The sequence below is a fragment of the Coffea arabica genome, chromosome 1c, assembly GCF_036785885.1.
Source record: "Coffea arabica cultivar ET-39 chromosome 1c, Coffea Arabica ET-39 HiFi, whole genome shotgun sequence".
NCBI lineage: Eukaryota > Viridiplantae > Streptophyta > Magnoliopsida > Gentianales > Rubiaceae > Coffea > Coffea arabica.
In genome coordinates this window covers 40,085,162-40,102,855 of record NC_092310.1, presented here as the reverse complement: position 1 = coordinate 40,102,855, position 17,694 = coordinate 40,085,162, and the positions used below count along the sequence as shown (strand labels likewise).

Below are 17,694 nucleotides of genomic sequence, written 5' to 3'. Positions count from 1 at the left end.
ATGATAAACTTGTATGGCAAGAAAGTGGTGGTCAAGTGGTGGTTCAAACGGTAGTGCACGGTACACGTCGGTGTGACGCGTTTTCTCTTAAATCGCACGTACTAGGGTTTTTACTTCCAATTCACTAACTTTTTATCATTACTTCTAACCACATATTATTTCTCACTTAAAAGTCACTCTTAAGCACCAAATTTGATCCTTACTCGGTACCGGATAATTATACTGCGGTTACACGAAAAATCCGATTTCACCTTGAATTGAAAACGAATAGGAAAACCCTAATTTCCTATGGTCATTGGCACTTTTCTAGGGTGATTGAACCATGGATAACATGAAATAATAATTTCCAAATAATTTCAAATAAAAGGGAATTTTTGAGAAATATGCAAGGAATTTGCGAGTCCTCACACTCTCTCCCCCTTAAAAGAATTTCGACCTCGAAATTCCAACTTGCATTAATCAGATCAAAAAAATAGTTCTCGAAAGTTGATCACGTACTAAGAATCATTTCAATCTCACCCCAAGGATCTTTTGGGTTACAATATTTTCCAGACTCAGCTAAGATGACCCCGTCCGGTCTCTCACGTCACTTCCTAGTCACTCGATGTCCGTAGATTTCTTATATTCATTTTAGTCGGACAAAGCCTGTTCATATTCCAAAATACAAGTCTCAAGTACTTAGCAGCGCCTCAACTCTAGAGTACTCAGGCACAAGAATCCGAAATAAGATAATTCACATCTCGAGCTGCAGTCTCAAGAGCAAACTATCTACAATCGAAATTCCTACCTGACGTACCTATCTATGGTCCTCAGATACCATGAGAAAGATTTAAGGCCGATAACATTTATGATCCATAACTTATGCTCGAACGAACACTTAATCCTTCATACTTATTCACCACTTAGTCCAGGCTCACTCCGCGCAAAGACCACGCGAAGCAGCTATAGGTTTTATCCCTCAATTGCTTACCTTTCAAATCAAATCAAATCCCACAGTCCGGCATCCCAAACTTTAAGCCTAAGATACACTACAGAAATCTGAAGCCTAAGCTCTGATACCACCTGTGACGACCCCACCTCCCCCTAGGGCGTACCCCAGGGTTCAGCGGGTCGCCTGCCCAGCTCTCGCCAGGACTCACTCACTATGGAACTCAAATCATGTATATACATCCATAGACAATAGATGTTCAAGTAAAAGATAAGAAACTTCTACACACCAGAAGTCTTCAAAGTTTTTACCATTCAAGTACAAACATCGAATATACAAGGGTTCTCATTCCTCATACCACCAGCCCGTGCCAAGCACTAGGGCGAGAACCATTACAAGGCCAAAGAACTAGATCAACTAGACTATACAGAACGCTCGTCCTTGCTCGCCTTTCCCTGCTAAGGAAAACAATTGAAGTGGTATGAGCTAAAAAGCCCAGTGAGGTTCTATATATATAAACAAGTAATTAAACAAGGAACATTAGTCATGTAATAACATTTAATCCAGAAAACATGTTCAATATAAAGCAATGATAATACATTCATTAAAAGGATACAGGCTCACGAGGAGCTATTTGTTTCTTCGTTCGTTCCCCTGACATTTTCCCTTATTCCTCCAATCGTTTGAAAATACATTTTTTTTTTGTAAGTAGAATCCCTCGTTCATCCTTTTGTTCGTTCATCCCCTTTTCCGGACGTTGACCGGACTCCACCCATCCGGACATTGGCCGGACTCCACCCATCCGGACGTAGCCGGACTACAAGGTAATACTCGAGTATACCAAATTCACCCAGGTTCCTAATCGCTCGACCGAGTCCGCTTCTGGCTCGAGACGACCGGTAACAAGGGCAAGGGCCCAGTTCAGCCAAAAGGCTTACATTCATGCGCAACTAGTATTTCAACATTTAATCACCGAAAATTTCATATTTATTTAGGTCGAGTGCGATAAAGTACACACTCACCTAGCAAAAGTTCATTTTAAAAATCATAGAAAACAAGTAACATGTAATCAAATAGTCACAAATAACCACATAGATCCAACAATCCACATAGTCATAGGAACAAAACGTATATAGAACACTCACCTATTTACGCACAACAACGTGCAAAATATCCTTCCGGATATTATCTTTAGTCACCGAGAAAACCTAAGATTAAATGAAAAGAATATTACCACTCATTTGTCACAACCAATTAGGTGCAATCAAAGAGACTCGTCGCATGATGAGTAGAACGTATAAAAAGACTTTAAAGTGGAACGTGGACATTTGGACTCGTGGATAAAAATAACTAGGGTTTCATAGACCACACATAAAACCAACTCAAAAGGGTTATAAAATTTTCTAATGGAAACACTTGAACTAAAGACAAATCAAAATCCAACTAGATAGACTAGGAAATACCATTTTCGGAATCGTTTATGTGGTTGAAACTTATCTTATATTCAAGTAGATATTATAGACTAATTGTCTTAATGAAATTCATGAAAAAGAGAGGACAAAATACTCAAGAAAATCCTAAACTACTCCTCTTTATTTGGTAAGAGTAAGTAAACATTTGGAGTTCCAATTGAAGAAGGATCATGTTTTTAAGATGGAAAAACGGTCATAGTATTTTACAAGTTCAAATAAACCTTAGCTTTCGGGCGAAAATTTGGGCAGCATGCCCTTTGTGTTTACCTAATTTTCCAGCCATTTTGGCTTCATTATTTTTCCTCAACCACAATCCAACATCACACATAAGCAATTCAAGTCAAGAGCCGTTCCATAGGCTCACAATATCATAAGAATAAGAAATACAGAAATAACAAGTGCAGAAATTCAATTTAGCAAAAGACAGATTTGACGTATGAAAGCGGAAATAACTTATCCGAGGCTACGCTTATCGGATTAAGACGCAACTTATGCCGTTTCGAAGCTAAGACACAGGGCTACAATGTTCATGAAGGTCACTTAGTCCAGTTTCTAATGTAACTTGGTCAAATTCTCAAATTACTAAACCAGAAATCAATTCATCGGCTGTTTAAATGCATTACACTGTAATGGACATATCTCAGAGTACACAAGTCCGAATCAGGTTTTCTTAGAGGCATTTGAAAGATAATTCAGAGTAATACAACTTTCATGTTTTGGTAAAAAGCTAAATCAGAATGAATACTAGTCAAAAAATGTGATAAACTGGACTTAACTGATGAAACGGACTGCTGGGAAATTTTTAAAACAGTGAGGGTATTTTGGACTTTTTACATCATACGTTGCTCCGATTGAGCTGAAATTTTTTAGGATCCTATAAAACACCATTCTCTACAACTTTCCTTCTTTGACCTAAGGCCAATTCGGCCTCTACGATAAGGCTACAAAACCGGACAGAAGTGAAACATGAAATTCCAGAAATCTGGAAATTCTTGAAATCAAATGCTAATTTCTTTATTTTTGGCTTGCTTCACCATCTTAACTTCCCATATTAGACTTTAAACATCAAAGCCCCAAATTTTAAGCACTAGAAAAATCATAGGAAAGCTGAAAAATATTCCAATAAATTGGAAAATCATGACCCAAGCCTCTATTTCACCACATACCTCAATAATTCAACCATATGTGACATATTTAGCAACTAATCGTGAATTTAATCGGAGAGTCAAGGTTCCAGCATGTATACCTTTCCAAGGAGACTAGAAACAAGTGTTCAAGGCCTTTGTTCCTCAAGAAAATTACACCGGTAGGTAGCCTTTGTGCTAGATAACAACTTAATCGGAGTAGATTTGCGCGAATAGAAGAAACTTTTCAAGATTTGGAGAAGAAATGAAGGAGAATGAGATGAACTCTCTTTGTCTCTCTCTCTCTCTCTTATTTCGGCCAAGATGCAGAATTAATGAAGGAAATTAAGCTAAGCTTGTGTTATAAGAAGGTTGGAAAGCTAAGGATTAATTCTAGCCACAAGTTTGGCTAACACTTGGACTAATCTTGACCACAAATTTTTCTCTCTCTTGTTGCATTTCTAACCTCTAATTTTCGGCCAATAGGAGGGCTAAGAGGGGGAAGATATTTTGCTCCATTAATGATAAACTTGTATGGCAAGAAAGTGGTGGTCAAGTGGTGGTTCAAACGGTAGTGCACGGTACACGTCGGTGTGACGCGTTTTCTCTTAAATCGCACGTACTAGGGTTTTTACTTCCAATTCACTAACTTTTTATCATTACTTCTAACCACATATTATTTCTCACTTAAAAGTCACTCTTAAGCACCAAATTTGATCCTTACTCGGTACCGGATAATTATACTGCGGTTACACGAAAAATCCGATTTCACCTTGAATTGAAAACGAATAGGAAAACCCTAATTTCCTATGGTCATTGGCACTTTTCTAGGGTGATTGAACCATGGATAACATGAAATAATAATTTCCAAATAATTTCAAATAAAAGGGAATTTTTGAGAAATATGCAAGGAATTTGCGAGTCCTCACACTCTCTCCCCCTTAAAAGAATTTCGACCTCGAAATTCCAACTTGCATTAATCAGATCAAAAAAATAGTTCTCGAAAGTTGATCACGTACTAAGAATCATTTCAATCTCACCCCAAGGATCTTTTGGGTTACAATATTTTCCAGACTCAGCTAAGATGACCCCGTCCGGTCTCTCACGTCACTTCCTAGTCACTCGATGTCCGTAGATTTCTTATATTCATTTTAGTCGGACAAAGCCTGTTCATATTCCAAAATACAAGTCTCAAGTACTTAGCAGCGCCTCAACTCTAGAGTACTCAGGCACAAGAATCCGAAATAAGATAATTCACATCTCGAGCTGCAGTCTCAAGAGCAAACTATCTACAATCGAAATTCCTACCTGACGTACCTATCTATGGTCCTCAGATACCATGAGAAAGATTTAAGGCCGATAACATTTATGATCCATAACTTATGCTCGAACGAACACTTAATCCTTCATACTTATTCACCACTTAGTCCAGGCTCACTCCGCGCAAAGACCACGCGAAGCAGCTATAGGTTTTATCCCTCAATTGCTTACCTTTCAAATCAAATCAAATCCCACAGTCCGGCATCCCAAACTTTAAGCCTAAGATACACTACAGAAATCTGAAGCCTAAGCTCTGATACCACCTGTGACGACCCCACCTCCCCCTAGGGCGTACCCCAGGGTTCAGCGGGTCGCCTGCCCAGCTCTCGCCAGGACTCACTCACTATGGAACTCAAATCATGTATATACATCCATAGACAATAGATGTTCAAGTAAAAGATAAGAAACTTCTACACACCAGAAGTCTTCAAAGTTTTTACCATTCAAGTACAAACATCGAATATACAAGGGTTCTCATTCCTCATACCACCAGCCCGTGCCAAGCACTAGGGCGAGAACCATTACAAGGCCAAAGAACTAGATCAACTAGACTATACAGAACGCTCGTCCTTGCTCGCCTTTCCCTGCTAAGGAAAACAATTGAAGTGGTATGAGCTAAAAAGCCCAGTGAGGTTCTATATATATAAACAAGTAATTAAACAAGGAACATTAGTCATGTAATAACATTTAATCCAGAAAACATGTTCAATATAAAGCAATGATAATACATTCATTAAAAGGATACAGGCTCACGAGGAGCTATTTGTTTCTTCGTTCGTTCCCCTGACATTTTCCCTTATTCCTCCAATCGTTTGAAAATACATTTTTTTTTTGTAAGTAGAATCCCTCGTTCATCCTTTTGTTCGTTCATCCCCTTTTCCGGACGTTGACCGGACTCCACCCATCCGGACATTGGCCGGACTCCACCCATCCGGACGTAGCCGGACTACAAGGTAATACTCGAGTATACCAAATTCACCCAGGTTCCTAATCGCTCGACCGAGTCCGCTTCTGGCTCGAGACGACCGGTAACAAGGGCAAGGGCCCAGTTCAGCCAAAAGGCTTACATTCATGCGCAACTAGTATTTCAACATTTAATCACCGAAAATTTCATATTTATTTAGGTCGAGTGCGATAAAGTACACACTCACCTAGCAAAAGTTCATTTTAAAAATCATAGAAAACAAGTAACATGTAATCAAATAGTCACAAATAACCACATAGATCCAACAATCCACATAGTCATAGGAACAAAACGTATATAGAACACTCACCTATTTACGCACAACAACGTGCAAAATATCCTTCCGGATATTATCTTTAGTCACCGAGAAAACCTAAGATTAAATGAAAAGAATATTACCACTCATTTGTCACAACCAATTAGGTGCAATCAAAGAGACTCGTCGCATGATGAGTAGAACGTATAAAAAGACTTTAAAGTGGAACGTGGACATTTGGACTCGTGGATAAAAATAACTAGGGTTTCATAGACCACACATAAAACCAACTCAAAAGGGTTATAAAATTTTCTAATGGAAACACTTGAACTAAAGACAAATCAAAATCCAACTAGATAGACTAGGAAATACCATTTTCGGAATCGTTTATGTGGTTGAAACTTATCTTATATTCAAGTAGATATTATAGACTAATTGTCTTAATGAAATTCATGAAAAAGAGAGGACAAAATACTCAAGAAAATCCTAAACTACTCCTCTTTATTTGGTAAGAGTAAGTAAACATTTGGAGTTCCAATTGAAGAAGGATCATGTTTTTAAGATGGAAAAACGGTCATAGTATTTTACAAGTTCAAATAAACCTTAGCTTTCGGGCGAAAATTTGGGCAGCATGCCCTTTGTGTTTACCTAATTTTCCAGCCATTTTGGCTTCATTATTTTTCCTCAACCACAATCCAACATCACACATAAGCAATTCAAGTCAAGAGCCGTTCCATAGGCTCACAATATCATAAGAATAAGAAATACAGAAATAACAAGTGCAGAAATTCAATTTAGCAAAAGACAGATTTGACGTATGAAAGCGGAAATAACTTATCCGAGGCTACGCTTATCGGATTAAGACGCAACTTATGCCGTTTCGAAGCTAAGACACAGGGCTACAATGTTCATGAAGGTCACTTAGTCCAGTTTCTAATGTAACTTGGTCAAATTCTCAAATTACTAAACCAGAAATCAATTCATCGGCTGTTTAAATGCATTACACTGTAATGGACATATCTCAGAGTACACAAGTCCGAATCAGGTTTTCTTAGAGGCATTTGAAAGATAATTCAGAGTAATACAACTTTCATGTTTTGGTAAAAAGCTAAATCAGAATGAATACTAGTCAAAAAATGTGATAAACTGGACTTAACTGATGAAACGGACTGCTGGGAAATTTTTAAAACAGTGAGGGTATTTTGGACTTTTTACATCATACGTTGCTCCGATTGAGCTGAAATTTTTTAGGATCCTATAAAACACCATTCTCTACAACTTTCCTTCTTTGACCTAAGGCCAATTCGGCCTCTACGATAAGGCTACAAAACCGGACAGAAGTGAAACATGAAATTCCAGAAATCTGGAAATTCTTGAAATCAAATGCTAATTTCTTTATTTTTGGCTTGCTTCACCATCTTAACTTCCCATATTAGACTTTAAACATCAAAGCCCCAAATTTTAAGCACTAGAAAAATCATAGGAAAGCTGAAAAATATTCCAATAAATTGGAAAATCATGACCCAAGCCTCTATTTCACCACATACCTCAATAATTCAACCATATGTGACATATTTAGCAACTAATCGTGAATTTAATCGGAGAGTCAAGGTTCCAGCATGTATACCTTTCCAAGGAGACTAGAAACAAGTGTTCAAGGCCTTTGTTCCTCAAGAAAATTACACCGGTAGGTAGCCTTTGTGCTAGATAACAACTTAATCGGAGTAGATTTGCGCGAATAGAAGAAACTTTTCAAGATTTGGAGAAGAAATGAAGGAGAATGAGATGAACTCTCTTTGTCTCTCTCTCTCTCTCTTATTTCGGCCAAGATGCAGAATTAATGAAGGAAATTAAGCTAAGCTTGTGTTATAAGAAGGTTGGAAAGCTAAGGATTAATTCTAGCCACAAGTTTGGCTAACACTTGGACTAATCTTGACCACAAATTTTTCTCTCTCTTGTTGCATTTCTAACCTCTAATTTTCGGCCAATAGGAGGGCTAAGAGGGGGAAGATATTTTGCTCCATTAATGATAAACTTGTATGGCAAGAAAGTGGTGGTCAAGTGGTGGTTCAAACGGTAGTGCACGGTACACGTCGGTGTGACGCGTTTTCTCTTAAATCGCACGTACTAGGGTTTTTACTTCCAATTCACTAACTTTTTATCATTGTTTCTAACCACATATTATTTCTCACTTAAAAGTCACTCTTAAGCACCAAATTTGATCCTTACTCGGTACCGGATAATTATACTGCGGTTACACGAAAAATCCGATTTCACCTTGAATTGAAAACGAATAGGAAAACCCTAATTTCCTATGGTCATTGGCACTTTTCTAGGGTGATTGAACCATGGATAACATGAAATAATAATTTCCAAATAATTTCAAATAAAAGGGAATTTTTGAGAAATATGCAAGGAATTTGCAAGTCCTCACATTCTTTTCCCTGCAAATGGAGATCTCAAGTCCTTAACATTGCCCTCAACTCTTAAGCATTCGGGTACAAGAATCCGAAATAAGATAATTCACATCTCAAGTTGGCCAGTCCCAAGAGTGAATTACCATATTTGAGATTCCTACCCAACATACATATCTAGTCTTCCCCAAGTATTATGATAAAAGGTTTATACCTATCACATTCATGATTCACAGCTTACGCTCTAAAAGAGTAATTAAATCTTTACTCATTCATATGATAAGGACCATAACACCATTTGGTCCAAACTCATCCTGTGCAGATACCACACATAGCGGCTATGATTTTTTTTATCCCTACAAGTGGTCACTTAACTTTCAAACCAGTCCCACAGTTTGGCATCCTAAAATTCAAGCTTAGGATACACTACAAAGATCTGAAACCTAAACTCTAATATCAACTGTGACGCCTCCACTTCTCCCAAGGGCGAATCCAAGGGTATCTGCAGGACGCTTGCTCAACTTTCGCCAAGATTCGAGACAATTTCAATTCAAACCTAGTCTAATACTAACAATGAAAGTCAAAATAAAGGTACGAAGTCATTTCCATACATAAATATCCAGTCTTACGTCACAATTTCAAATTTACAATTACTTTTCTCCAAAATATACAACATCCAAAACTGTCTAATCGATTACAATTAAAACACTATTACAAAGGTGCATCAAGTCGGCATTTGCTTAACTCTTTCCAATCGGGTTCCTGTTAAGGAAAACAAACTAATGGGATGAGCCAAGACTCAGTGAGGCCAAAAAACACACATGCAAACACATAATCCAAATAGCAACAACAATTACATTGTAAGTAAAGCTATCAAGTTCGAATAATTCACACTTCGAATAGAAAAAATAAACAAAATAATTCAAGGACATGTAGCTCTCAGGAGCTAAATTCCACGTAGTCGTGTCCAAGTCTTGATCACTTCTCATGTTGACACTCCGTCAACTACATAAGTAGTAAGTCCGTAGATACACCACTTTTCTTTGAATCCCGTCACTGTCAACCCCTTACCGAATCCGCTCATCAAAATTTTGATAATACTCGAATATATCATGGCAATACTGCGCGAGTAATGCAGAGCAAGATAGATCATACTCTACGAATATCTCATGGTTTGCTGAGATTATCGACCGAACCCATGCTGGCTTGATTCGGAAAGTTAACCAACGACTTTTGGCCATTCCCCGAATACGAATACCAATACGAATATAAGTTAATGAGCAATGCTAGAATCGACGATTTTAAATACGAATCACATATACGAACCACAAATACGAATCACATCCACATTACTATGTACAAGCTGGATATGAATTCATATAACAAAATACGAATATGATTTCGCTCGAAAGAGAATGAATGCGGTAAAGTACACACTCGTCTCAAAATTTTCAAATTTCACTTAACGGATAAGAAACATTTAACCACTTAGCAACAAATTCATGCACTTGACACTCACCAATCAAAATAAGAGAGTGAGTACGTAAACAAACCTTTAGGTGTTCCCTTCGAGATTCTCGTGAAGGTCTCCTTGAGAACCTGAGCAAACAATAGTTATCTATTATACACTATCACTTGAAAATCCTTTCTTATCAATAGAGGGATTGTACACTTGTACAATCTAGAAAATACCATGGAATGGGGCTTTGCTTGCTCAAAATTTAAGATTCAAAAGTAGTGTTTATTAACACAAGGAAAAACTGATTCCTTCATAAATACAAGTCCAAGATAGTCAATTAGTATTGAAGGATAGGGAAGAGTTTCAAAAACTCAATTCCTGTCAAGTTTGAAAATCTCAAATTTGAGGTTCAATTTTTGAAAAATTGTATCTCACTCTTCGTATGTCCAAAATTGGAAAACTTGGTACCGTTAGAAACTATTTCAAAGTACTAAAAGTTTTTAGAAGACACTTTTCTATGATTTCAAATGGAAGACATTCAAAATTTGGCCCAAATTTACTGTTTTAGATTTGCGAGACAGTTTCGGAGTTGGTTTTTGGCCAACTTTGGAAATTCAGAAAACTTCACACAATGCGAATTAGCCTCAGAAATTTGGAACTCAATTAGAATTACAATCAATATTTAAAACACAACAAGCCGAACAGGAATCGGAATTTTGAGCACCAAGATATGGCGGCTTAAAGTTACCCAAAAAGTGAGACCGCTAGGTCAATTTTCTACATTTAAATCACGGATTTTGGGACTTTGTTTGAGTATAAAAATGGATTTGAAATAGCACCAAATTTGGTAGTATTATCCTACCATATAAGGGTTATTTCTCTGTCAAATTTCATAGAAAAATTCATTCGGGAAGTTGGTTAACAAAACCATCAAAGTTTCCAAATCTCCAAGGCAAAACTGCCTTGCACCTCTAGTTTTCTTTTCTCCAATGTCTAAGAAACATCCAAGATGTGTTTGGTAGATGATTAACTCCAAAATTGCGAAACATCAAGTCCCAATCAAGGTTAAGGCATGAACTAGCCAAAAAGAGGGTTTTCAATCCCTGAGTCAGTTTCGAACTTCGGCAACAACTCACTCAATTCAAGTTGGAATTGAGTGTGGTTGGTGGCGTTGAAAACTAGATTCATAAATCTACAATTTCTTAGAGAAATTGTTTTAAAAATTTGTCCACAACTAACTCATATTTGAGCATCAATTCGCTGCTCAAAACAGAGCTTCTAGTATGGACGCACAATAGAACAGGCAAATTTACAGAGTTGGTACGGATTCCTCAAGTGGAATCATGATGAACATTTTATACCGTTGGAAAGTTGGAAATGTCTAGTTTATAATGCCACAAACGACACTCGATTTCGACTTCAGAGCAAAAAGTTATAGCTGTTTGAAAAACACTGCCAGAGCAATATGGAAAAAATTCTAGTTTTCATGAACTTCCGAAATCACAACATTTGGCCAACCAAATCACGTAATTTTTTGTGAAAACCTTGTATACAGCCCACACAACATATATACATCATAAACAAGTCAATTGAACCTCAAAAAAATGCTCTAAGGGTTACGGCAATGACAGGGGCAGAAACGAAAAAATTCTCCTCTTCACTTCCTTTGAGTTGCCATCCACAATATCACTTATTTCTACTAAATTAAGCACTAATCCAACATTAATAGCATCAAAACTCATCAAATCAGTCCATCAAGCCATAGTGGGAGTTCATATAGCCCACACACCAATTTCCAACATAAATAAAGCTACCCACATAGTTATATAAGTTTATAAGTGCAATATATCTTCTATAAACCAAGATTTTGGTAGTTGATCGTTGTTTACCTTCCTTGATGAACAAAGTAGAAAATTTCGGCCTTTTGAAACTAAAAAAAAAACTGTGAGATGAAGCTCTTTTCCTAGCTTGAGGTGATCTCCAAGTGATTAGCAAGGTGTATGTAAATTTTGAGGTGATTTGGTGAAGATTTGGTGATGGAATGAAGAAGAATTTTGGTTGATTTCTCCTCCTTGTTGTTCGACCAGCAAGAGCAAGAGAGAGAATGTTGTGTATTGATGGGAAAGCTTATTGAGGAAACTTAAGTGTGTGGTTAAGGTTGTCTCAAAAGTCAACTCTCTCCCCGCGCGCGCACGCGCGTTTCGTACTCGATTTCTCTCGAGTGCATTTCACTTGTACACTAAATCTCTAATGAACTTTCATTCATACTATTATTATTCATTTTTAATAGTTTCGAGATAAAGGTCTTATGTCTCTCAATTAATCGCACGCGCGAAAACGCGTATTTCCGATTTGTGCACGATAAAGTAGAATTTTCAAGAAATTCTTATAACGATAGCATCACTAAGTAATACTTGAGTACTTAGACATAAAAGTACTTATTTCAAGACTAATGTATAAGTCTCCAATTTTTCAAACTTGTTGTATTCTCGATTCGATTATTGTCTCCAAGCGCTTATTCGCTATTCTCACTTAACGAGTTTTCAAAAATTAAATTTTGAAACGAGTCATTTTAAAAACACATGTGAGTTATTATTCTATGTAATTGAGTAATAAAAGGTCAAAATCAAATATTCTGAGTAAATGGCCAAATAAATAATTGAATAAGCAAGAAATAGGAAATTTAAATAAGTAAATTTTTGCGAGTCCTCACATCCTCTCCCCCTTAAGAAAATTTCGTCCTCGAAATTCACACTTAGGATAACATCATACCCCTTAATAATCACGCCTGGCGGATCAATCAGTAACTTACAATCGTCAACCCATATCTCACAATTTCTATCGACCTAAATTGTAGTCAAATTTTGATTCTATCTTTTGAACCTAGGATTTTGTAAAAGTGTGAATTGTATTAGGGTCACTTAGAAGCTCAGATAGACAATGAAAAGCAAGAATCATACCTTCAACGACCGTAGTAGAATTGGAAATCTAGTGATAGCCTAATGCATAAATCATAACTGGTGCTTTAGATCAACTTCCTCCAGCATTAGACTGCTTAGCGACTTACTTTTCAGGCCTTTGGGTACTACCTCCTTCTTTTGGTACGGTTGGGCATTTCTATAACTGGAACTCGGTACTACCACAATACAAGCACTTCCTTTGTTTCCTAAAACAATCATTCTCTGTATGGTTGAGCTTGCCACAATAATCACAAACAACTTGGGGAGCCACAGATTGATCACTTGGAGGTGTCCATCTCGATTGATCTCGTCCATTGCGGTCTCCTCTTGATTGAGTCCTTTTTGGTGTGATAGATATCTCCACTCCACCCGTTCCCTTTTTCTTTTTAAAAGGTGGGACACCCTTATCTGCATGTCCAGAAGGGTTATTAGGAGTGCCCTTTTTCCTAGTATAAAACTCTCCAACTTGCAACCTTGCACTCTAGGCTCTCTGCGCTTTTTCTAAGATTTCAGTGAATGTAGAGATTTGGGTTGCTGCTAATCCCTCCTGAATCTCCACATTAAGTTCTTGTACAAAGCGCCTTATCCTCTTTCCTTCATATTCGGCTACACTAGAAGTTCCTTGCCTCAAGTTTATGAATTCATCTTCCCTTTTCTCTTGGACCAATGGTGGGAAAAATTTCTCATTAAATTTCCTCGTGAAGTTTTCCCAAGTCCAAGAGGTCTGCGCTCTTTCACACTTCCCGCTTATCAAATCCCACCAGGCACGTGCCACTCCCTCAAATTGGAAAGCAGCAAAATTTACTCGCCTATCTTCGGTATAGTCTAAAGCAGCGAATATATCAGTCATTCTCTCTAACTAGTTCTCAACTGCCTTGGGGTCGGGCTCTCAGTGAATTTAGGTGGGTTAAATTTCAGGAACCTCTCCAAAACCCTATCTTCTCCTCTATCCTGGCTCCAGGTTGGTTAAGTGGTCCTGGACCTTGTCTCTTGGCTAACCGCTCAAGGATATCAGTCATCCTATTAATGGTAGTAGCCACTTGATTACCCTCAAAATTTTCTTATCCCTGAGTCGGCCCAGTTGCCGATCCCTGATCATCTCCTTGAAATTGGGCTTGCCTAGACCCTCGCCCACGACCTCGTCCACTCCTTCGTCCGTCCATAGTTCTAGTGGTACCTAATGCAAGAAATAAAAGTGATCACGCGAGAAATTTCTTAAAACAAGAACCGATCTTGAAAACATCAGAGATAACAATAATTAACACGTATTTACACTTTAAAGTTCATACAATTAGCAAGTCGGGGGTATTACAAAAATATAGCACACAAGGGTCACAAAAGGATTTTTTTTAGTCATGCACGACTAAAGTAAAGTCAAGCGCATCAAAAGTAGGCCACATAGTTAAACAAAAATGCCTTGGCCTTGGCACTAGCATCACCCCCAATTAAGTCAATCCTTTATAATATTGGTAGGTCTGATCTTCTCGTTCATTTTCGACTCATATCAAGCATTAGGATCCTATTAAGTTACATAGGACCATCCATCAATCTTTCGCTAATTCTCTCTCTTAATTTTCATGCCATCTTAGCCAAACGACTATTGGTTTCCTGTAACTATTCACGTAAAATATTGATTCGCTCTTTTCCCCGCAAATGGAGATCTCAAGTCTTTAACATTGCCCTCAACTCTTAAGCATTCGAGTACAAAAAGAATTTGAAATAAGATAATTCACATCTCAAGTTGGTCAGTCCCAAGAGTGAATTACCATATTTGAAATTCCTACCCAACATATATATCTAGTCTTCCCCGAGTATTACGATAAAAGATTTATACCTATCACATTCATGATTCACAACTTACGCTCTAAAACAGTACTTAAACCTTTACTCATTCATATGATAAGGACCATAACACCATTTGGTCCAAACTCACCCTGTACAGATACCACGCGAAGTGGCTATGATTTTTTTTTTTATCCCTACAAGTGGTCACTGAACTATCAAACCAGTCCCACAGTCCGGCATCCTAAATTTCAAGTTTAGGATACACTACAAAGATTTGAAACCTAAGATCTGATACCAACTGTGACGCCTCCACTTCTCCCAAGGGCGAACCCAAGAGTATCCGCGGGACGCCTGCCCAATTCTCGATAGGACTCAAGACAATTTCAATTCAAACCTAGTCTAATACTAACAATGAAAGTCGGAATAAAGGTACGAAGTCATTTCCATACATAAATATCCAGTCTTACGTCAAAATTTTAAATTTACAATCACTTTTCTCCAAAATATATAACATCCAAAAGTGTCTAGTCGATTACAATTAAAACACTAATACAAAAATACCTCAAGTCGGCATTTGCTTAACTCCTTCCAATCGGGTTCCTGTTAAGGAAAACAAACTAATGGGATGAGTCAATATTCAGTGAAGCCAAGAAACACACATGCAAACACATAATCCAAATAGTAACAACAATTACATTGTAAGTAAAGTTATCAAGTTTGAATAATTCACACTTCGAATAGGAAAAATAAACAGAAACAATTCAAGGATACTGTGGCTCTCAGGAGCTAAATTCCACGTAGTCGTTTCCAAGTCTTGATTACATCTCATGTTGACACTTCGTCAACCACATAAGTAGCAAATCCGTAGATACACAACTTTTTTTCGAATCCCGTCGCCGTTACACCCCTTTACTGGGCCCGCTCATCAAAGTTTTGATAATACTCGAGTATATCATAGCAATACTGCACGAGTAATGTCGAGCAAGATCTCTCCAATAAATCATGCTCTACGAATATCTCATGGTTTGCTGAGTTTATCGACCAAGCCCATGCTGGCTTGATTCGCAAAGTTAACCAACGAGTTTAGGCGTCTCCCGAATACGAATACGAATACCAATATGAATATAAGTCGATGAGCAACACTCGAATCGACAATTTCAAATACGAATCACATATACGAACTACAAATACGAATCACATCCACATTACTATGTATATGCCGGATATGAATTCACATAGTAAAATACGAATATGATTTCGCTTGAAAGAGAACGAGTGCGGTAAAGTACACACTCGTCTCAAAATTTTCAAATTTCACATAACGGATAAGAAACAGTTAACCACTTAGCAACAAATTCTTGCACTTGACACTCACCAATCAAAATAAGAGAGTGAGTGCGTAAACAAACATTTAGGTGTTCCCTTCGAAATCCTCGTGAATGTCTCCTTGAGCATCTGAGCAAACAATAGTTATTTATTACATACTATCACTTGAAAATCCTTTCTTATCAAGAGAGGGATTATACACTTATACAATCTAGAAAATACCATGGAATGGGGTTTTGCTTGCTCAAAATTCAAGGTTCAAAAGTAGTGTTTATTAACACAAGGAAAAACTGATTCCTTCATAAATACAAGTCCAAGATAGTCAATTAGTATTGAAGGATAGGGAAGAATTTCAAAAACTCAATTCCCGTCAAGTTTGAAAATCTCAAATTTGAGGTTCAATTTTTGAAAAATCGTATCTCACTCTTCGTATGTCCAAAATTGGAAAACTTGGTACCGTTAGTAACTATTTCAAAGTACTAAAAGTTTTTAGAAGACACTTTTCCATGATCCCAAATGGAAGACATTCAAAATTTGGCCCAAAATTACTGTTTTAGGCTTGCGAGACAGTTTCGGGGTTGGTTTTTGGCCAATTTTGAAAATTCAGAAAAATTCACACAATGCGAGCTAGCCTCTGAAATTTGGAACTCAATTAGAGTTACAATCAAGATTTAAAACACAACAAGCAGAACAAGAATCGGAGTTTTGAGCACCAAGATATGATGCCTCAAAGTTACCAAAAAAATGAGACTGCTAAGTCAATTTTACAGATTTAAATCACGGATTTTGGGACTTTGTTTGAGCATCGAAATGGACTCGGAATGACATCAAATTTGGCAGTATTATCCTACCATATAAGGGCTATTCCTTCTCACATTTCATAGGAAATTTCATTTGAAAAATTGGTTAACAAAACCATCAAAGTTTCCAAATCTCCAAGGCAAAGCTGCCTTGCACCTCTAGTTTTCTTTTCTCAAACCTTTGGCCAATGAAAACATCCCAAATATGGTTCATTTATATAGACAATGTCTAAGAAACATGCAAGATGTGTTTTGTAGGTGATTAAATCCAAAATTGCGAAACAACAAGTCCCAATCAAGGTTAAGGCATCAACTAGCCAAAAAGAGGGTTTTCAATCCCTAAGTCAGTTTCGAACTTCGGTCACAACTCACTCAATTCAACTTGGAATTGAGTGTGGTTGGTGGCGTTGAAACCTAGATTCATAAATCTACAATTTCTTAGAAGAAATCATTTTAAAAATCTGTCCACAACTAGCTTATATTTGAGCATCAATTCGCTACTCAAAACAGAACTTCCAGTATGGACGCGCAACAGAACAGGCAACTTTACATGGTTGGTACGGATTAGTCAAGTGGAATCATGATCAGCATTTTATACCGTTGGAAATTTGGGAATGTCTAATTTCCAGTACCATAAACAACACTAGATTTCGATGTCGGAGTAAAACGTTATAGCTGTTTGAAAAACACTGCCAGAGCAATACGGGAAAAATTCCAGTTTTGATGAACTTCTGAAATCACAACATTTGGCCAACCAAATCACGTAATTTTTTGTGGAAACCTTCCACACAGCCGACACAACATATATACATCATAAACAAGTCAATTGAACCTCAAAAAATGCTCTAAGGGTCATGGCATTGACAGGGGCAGAAATGGAAAAATC

The 17,694-nt window shown here is 37.4% G+C and overlaps 2 long non-coding RNA genes across 4 annotated transcripts; both read right to left on the bottom strand.

Annotated features, from left to right (window-relative positions):
- Positions 1-1,186: 1,186 nt before the first annotated feature.
- LOC140006488 (uncharacterized) lies at positions 1,187-3,808 on the bottom strand. Of its 2 annotated transcripts, none has more exons than XR_011814132.1 (2): positions 3,647-3,808; positions 1,187-1,383 (listed from the first exon to the last, which is right to left on the bottom strand). It is a non-coding gene; the product is annotated as an uncharacterized lncRNA (long non-coding RNA). The 2 variants fall into 2 exon arrangements; XR_011814133.1 differs by lacking the exon at positions 3,647-3,808 and adding an exon at positions 2,074-2,138.
- A 1,423-nt stretch (positions 3,809-5,231) lies between these two features.
- Positions 5,232-7,853, bottom strand: LOC140006486 (uncharacterized). 2 transcript variants are annotated; one of them, XR_011814128.1, is made up of 2 exons: positions 7,692-7,853; positions 5,232-5,428 (listed from the first exon to the last, which is right to left on the bottom strand). It is a non-coding gene; the product is annotated as an uncharacterized lncRNA (long non-coding RNA). The 2 variants fall into 2 exon arrangements; XR_011814130.1 differs by lacking the exon at positions 7,692-7,853 and adding an exon at positions 6,119-6,183.
- Between the last annotated feature and the right edge of the window lie 9,841 nt (positions 7,854-17,694).